The sequence below is a fragment of the Dendrobates tinctorius genome, unplaced genomic scaffold, assembly GCF_039654945.1.
Source record: "Dendrobates tinctorius isolate UK_male_01 unplaced genomic scaffold, ASM3965494v1 ptg000090l, whole genome shotgun sequence".
Classification (NCBI taxonomy): Eukaryota; Metazoa; Chordata; class Amphibia; order Anura; family Dendrobatidae; genus Dendrobates; species Dendrobates tinctorius.
In genome coordinates, this window is record NW_027361758.1 from 2,272,634 (window position 1) to 2,279,549 (window position 6,916).

A 6,916-nucleotide genomic window follows, 5' to 3' on the forward strand; every position below is an offset into this window, starting at 1 on the left:
TTTTGCTCTGTTTTGGACTTGTTTTTAACAATAAATTGGACTTGAATTTGCAAAGCTGGACCTATTTTCTTTTTCCTTTGAAGCTTCAATCTCTGTGCAGATATACGTGTTTCTAACATTCAATGCGACACCTCCTCCTCGTTTATCAAGTCTGTTTCTTGCAAATAAGTTGTATCCTTCTAGTCTTGTATTCCAATCATGTGTATTGTACCACCAAGTTTCAGTGATTCCAATGACATATTTCTTTTCCTGTGTTAGTAGTTCCAATTCTCCTTGTTTGTTGCCCATGCTTTGTACATTAGTATAGAAACATTTTAGTTTGTGATTGGTTTCTCTTTCTCCAATATTTTTATTATTTAGATTCTTTTGTCTTTGTTCTTCCTTTCCACTTCTAATAAAAGAAACAAAACAGGGCACATCCACTGTGTGAAACTTTTAAAACACAATTGTAAGGGTGAGGCAAGGAGAGACTCACCTGATAGGGTTGTGAAACTTCAGTCACACCTACAAACGCATGAAACAGCTGCTGCAGTCTGCACAGGGTCCAAAGACTTGTAAGTGAAGATGGCTTTAAGGTGCAATGATACACTGCGCTGCTGTAGGTATAATTCAAGGAACTTTATTGGTGCCTACGCGTTTCCTGAGCTGTCCCAGCTCACTTCATCAGGGCATGATACAAGCATGCAATGCAGGAGTTTATATACAATCCAAAGTGGAAAAAAAAAAAAAGGGGCAGGACAAGTAACTGCCACATCAGCAAGGCAATGGTATAAAACACATTAAAATAATTGTATTTTAATAGAATATATTAAAACCGAATATTATAAGAATACATACTCAAGAACAATAAAAAAGAAATTATAAATATTTCTTTTTAAATAGACACGGGGTCCAATAAAAAAGTAGCTAAAACCATCCTAAAGAAGAATTGATTTATATGGCCTCGCATAAGGATAAAAGCAGAAAAGAAAAAAACGACACTCTTTATAAAGAGATCCAAACACTAGAACGAGATCATAGAATGACACTGGACCCTGATGCCTTAGCTCTTGTCTCAGAAGAGACAATCTCTTACAGACTTACTAAACAAAGACTCAATAAAAATTTATACTAGTTGGAAACACAGGGTATTTGCTCATGGAGACAAAATGTCAAAATTTATGACAACCTTGATTAAAAAGCGTAAGGCTAGGTCTCTTATATATACGGTAAAGGGGTCGGATGGAGCCAAAATTACAAACCCAGATGGGATAGCTTCAGCTTTCAGGGAGTACTATTCCACCTTGTATGATTTGCGACCGGGAGAGAATGTAGAACAGTTAGCAAAAAGGCGAATGAATATAAAGGAATTCCTACAATCTATAAACCTCCCTACCTTATCTGAAACACAACAACAGGAACTGACAGCCCCTTTCACGATAGGGGAACTCTAGTCTACCCTGTCGGACTGTCCTATGGGCAAGAGCCCTGGTCCAGATGGCCTCCCGGCATCCTATTATAAGACTTTTCAGGACACATTGAGTCCGTTTTTATTGAAGCTGTGCAATGATGTACTGGGGGGTGCGGCCTTTGCAGGACAGACACTGGAAGCACACATATCCTTAATATACAAAGGAGGTAGAGACCCCGAACTATGCAGTAATTACAGGCCGATCTCGCTATTAATGACCTAAAAATATTTGCAAAGATGTTAGCCACAAGGATAGGCCTGATCCTCGACACACTCATCTCACCTGAGCAAGTAGGTTTTGTCAGGGGTAGGGAGGGAAGAGACAACTCCCTTAGAGTACTGTACCTGATGCAACATGCACACAGCCACCACAAACCCCTAGTCTTAATGGGCACCGACGCAGAGAAAGCGTTTGACAGGGTGGACTGGACATTCTTGCGTGAGACTCTCGCGTGGTTTGGTTTTCCTCCCACAGTTATAGACGCCATTTTTCAAATGTATAAGTCACCGTCTGCGAAAGTAAGTGTAAACGGGGATTTTTCTCCACCCTTTGAGATCAAAAACGGCACATGTCGGGGCAGCCCCCTTTCACCAGCTTTATTTGTCCTAACCAATGAGACGTTAATTCAGTGTATTAGACAGCATCCAGCAATAGGGGGTATCGAGATCTCTGACTCCTCACATGTAGTAGCAGCGTTCGCAGACGACCTTCTCTTGCTCCTATCGGACCCTGAAAAAGAAATTCCGGCGGTGTTGAAGAGGTTTGAGGCATTTGGAGAGTTATTGAACTTTAAGATTAATCTAGAGAAGTCTGAGGCGATGGGGATAAATATTCGACATACAACAATCCAAAATTTGAAAGCTAAATTTCCAATAAAATGGAACTCTAAATATATTACTGTAAGTATTTAGGTATTAAACTGAGTCCTCACTGGAACTCCCTTTTCTCACTCAACTTTGTACCCCTTCTCGATGATACTCTTGAAGCCATTAAGTCGTGGAGAGCACCCTATATTTTCTGGATAGGAAGAAAAAAATCTCATCAAAGGATTTATTTTACCCAAGTATAGTTATATATCCAGAATGCTACCAATTAAAGTCCCTGACACGTTTATTCAGAAGGTCCAATCTCTTTTTGGGAAGTATATATGGGGGGGCTTAAGACCTAGAATAAGCTATAATACTCTCTCCCTACCTAAACATAACGGGGGTATAGGATTACCGGACCCACAAAAATACCACGCAGCAGCAACTTTGTCGCTATTAATCGATTGGACGAGAGAGAGTAATCACAAACATTGGACAGGGATTGCTAGCGAGTCACTGTCAGTACCAATCTCTACTGTCCTTCATTCACCAACGGGTTTTATAAAGAAGGTTCTCTCCCCAAATGCAATAACAAAAAATTTAATCAGTACCTGGGCCAGATTCTCATCCTCACTAATGCCACTTCCATCACCCCTGATAAAAGTAGGGGACCTACCTGGCCTCTATTTAGATCGCCCTTTTCTTAAGGACACAGATTCTCTACATAAAATAAACGAAAGTCTAGATGCTTTCATGGAGGATGGTGTGATCCTCCCTCTGCAAGATTTACAAATGAGATTTCCACACTATCATATTAACTTCCTTCATTACAACAGGCTCAAAAACTCGATCAGATCGTATTTACAATCTGGACTTCCGCACAGAGAGTTGACCGCTTTTGAAAAGTTGCTGACTCAGAGAAATAAACCAAGGGGCGTGTTGGGTAAGCTTTACCAGATGCTCCTGGCCCACTCAACCTCGGTTAAACGAGCATTTATAATGAAATGGGAAAGGGACCTTGAGGTTGTATTGCAAGATTGGGAGGTTGAAAAGATATATAAAAACTTGCATGGTCCTTCTGGCTGTGTGAGGGTCCAAGAAAATTCTTACAAAGTCCTTACTAGGAGGTACACCACCCCTGACACCAGAAAGAAGTGGCAGCCTGATGCACCCTCTAATTGTTGGAGATGTTTTGGGGAGAGGGGATCTTATTTACACATATGGTGGCAGTGCGAAAATATTCAACCATTCCGGAGGAAAGTGCTTAAAATTGCAACAAGACTTTGTCAGCTTCCAAACCCCCCATCCTTGAAATTGATTTTTCTAAACTGGTCAAGCAATCTTGCACAATACAAACATAAAAAATTTCTTATGTATTTGTTAGCAGCAGCCAAAATGCTTATCCCCTTACATTGGTTATAACAGGACTGTCCTACCCTGGCAGAATGGTTGCACAAGGTGAACCAATTATATTACATAGAAGAAATAATAGCCAGCACGACCTTTAAGATAGGTAAATTCAGATTGACCTGGGTGCCGTGGACACTCTTTAGAGAAACAGATGAATACTTAAAACTACTAAACCCTTAGTAAAATTTATCAAATTGCCCTAAGACCAACTAAACTTGGAGCAACATTGGTTGTCCATTCAGACAATAGGGCAAAACCCCCTGCCGAATGGACATCACCCCCTGACTGGAATTCCTACTCCATCCCACCCTTAATTACTCCCCCTTCTATCCACTCTACTTCTCTATCTAACTTTTATTCTTTCTACTCAGTTAAAAGTTTTTATTTTGTTACTACTGATCTGATGTGTACATCTTTTCCAGGGATCTACGTCAAAGATTTTGTCTGTGACTCATGAGTTTAAGCAATAAAACTTAGGCGGATACTACCTGATTTACTGCATAGCAACAAGTATCAAGCAGTAATACATGAGATGTGAATATACGATTAGTAAGATCAAACTGGAAATGTAAGAAACTAATAATGCTTGATCATATCAGTCACATGTAATGTTATTTCTCTTTGTTAAACCAATAAAAAGATGTTTAAAACGAAATAAAACCATCCTCAAGGAGTCTAGAACACTGTTCCAAAGTTGAGAGTGTATGGTGTTTTAATCCACATGACCATGGTGACTAGTGAGGAATGGGGTATGATTTTTTGGATCAATGTTAAGATCAATCTATTATCTTCCAGAATAAAGAGTAAATCCAAAGAGATGTACCCTGAATAACGGATAAAAAAAAAAAAAGAAAAGAAGATTAAGGGCACTTATATAAAAAAAATAAAAATAAAAAAAATACTGATTGCAAAAAAGAAAAAATTGATGGAATAAAGTGCTGTAATGTTTTAATATTAAATATATTAAATCATCAAAACATGGTTACAATGTAAAAAAAGGGGGGTTGTAGTATTATAAAGAGATACTAGATGGCGCTAACATGAGCTTCAAGGAAGTGTCAGAAGCTTGAAGAGAATACTACAGTTAAAAGAGAGAGCTTTCTGTGTGAAACCAATGTGTGGAATGGAAGGATAAAACAAGGTGGTCAGGCTAAACATCCCAATGGAGGGTTCAGTATGCATGGGAGGCAGGGACAAAAAACTCCAAAAAACAAAATGGACTTTTAATAAAAGACATCAGAAACAATATTTAGTTCAAAGGGTTCCAGAGATTTTAATTTGTAAATCCAGTACACCTCTTTCCTATTAAGTGTCTGGATTCGGTTTGGTGTATTGTCTGGTATCTGTTCAATGGGGTAAATAGTCAGTTTCTTGATGTCACGACCATGTATAAGGTCAAAGTGACGTGACAGACCATGCTTCTGAAAGCCAATTTTAATATTATGTCGGTGGGAATTTAACCGACAATGAAGTGCCTGGGTGGTACGTCCAACATAGATTTTGGGACAAGTGCATGTAATGATATAGATGACATGTGAGGATAGACAAGTGAGGTGGTATTTGATGGGGAATTTTTCTTGAGTGATGGGATGTGAGAAAGTGATAGTCTGATGTGGAATATTGTGTCAGCAACTACATTTAGAGTGATGACATTTATAGATGCCAGGAGATAAGAAATTGTTCTGCTTGTGAGATGGAATAGTGAGCCTGCTGGATGCCAATGTGTTTTTTTAAGGATTTAGCCTTCCTGAAGGTTATAGCAGGTTTCACTGGAATGATTTTGTTTAAAATGGGGTCTCTTTTGACAATATGCCACAGACCCTCCATGATGTTCCTGATAGATTTGTGTTGTGAACTGTAGGTGGTGATAAAGTTGGTACAGAATTTATCACCTGAGGGTTTGGGAGTGGGTTTTCTGGACAGTAAAAGATCTTGATTAGAATTTTTAAAAACATTCTCACATGTGGAAGAAACTAATTTTCTAGGATATTTCTGACTTAAAAACCTCTCCTTTAAAATGTTAGCCTGGCTAGTAAAATCATCATCACTAGTACAGTTCTTGCAGATCCTTTGGAACTGGTTGTGAGGGATATTAAAAAGCCATTTCTGGTAGTGGCTACTACTAAAATGGACATAGCTATTTGTATCTACCTGTTTAAAATAAGTCTTGGTGCAAATCTTACTATTCTTGACATAAAAAGTAATGTCTAGAAAGTTCATGGTTTGGTTACTGTTCTTCCACTTCTAATAGCAGAGTTCTCAATAGCATTCGTCAAGTGTATGGCTTTTTCTGGCCTTTTGCTTCCCTTCCCACATTGTTCTAGTTTAAAGCTCTCCTGATGAGTGTAGCAAGGCGACTTCCAAATACATGTTTTCCAGTCTTCGTAAGGTGCACCCCATCTCTCGCAAGTAGTCCATCGTATAGGTAATTCACTCCGTGATCCAGAAATCCAAATCCTTGCTGACGGCACCATCGACATGGCCAGTTGTTCACTTGCAGAATCTTATTCCACCTCCTTGTTCCATGGCCATCCACTGGGAGGATGGAAGAGAAGACCAACTGCGCTCCCAGTTCTTTCACTTTCTTACCTAAGTTTTCAAAGTCTCTGCAGATGGTTTCCAGGTCGTTTCTTGCTGTGTCATTTGACCCCACATGTATTAGCAGGAATGGGTAGTCATCTGTAGGTCTGAAGAGTCCTGATATCCTGTCAGACACATCTTTAATTTTTGCACCTGGAAGACAGCACATTTCTCTTGAGGTTATATCCGGTCTGCAGATAGCGGTCTCTGTTCCTCTCAACAGGGAATCCCCCATGACCACCACTCTCCGTTTCTTCTTCACATTTTTCTTTCTCCATCCAGGACGACTCTGAGGGTGTACAAGGTTGCTGTTTGTGGGCAAAGTCTGATCCTGATGTATTTCTTCATCGTTCTCCTGTGTAAGAGCCTGGTACTTGTTCCTGAGCAGTATGGGTGCTGACTGCCTCCCGATCCTCCTGCTTCTCTGGGTCACATTTTTCCATTCCTCTGTTTCTTCAGGTGCACTTCGAATTTCTTCTCTTTCTGTAACATGAAGAGATAATTCTGCTCTGTCTAAGAACTCTTCACCTTCCTTAATGATTTTCAATGTAGCTAACCTCTCTTCGAGATTTTGCAACTTTTCCTCCAACAGGGATACAATCTTGCATTTGTGGCATGTGAAGTTTGGCTTTTCCACTGGTAAGTCTGTGAACATGTAGCAAGAAATGC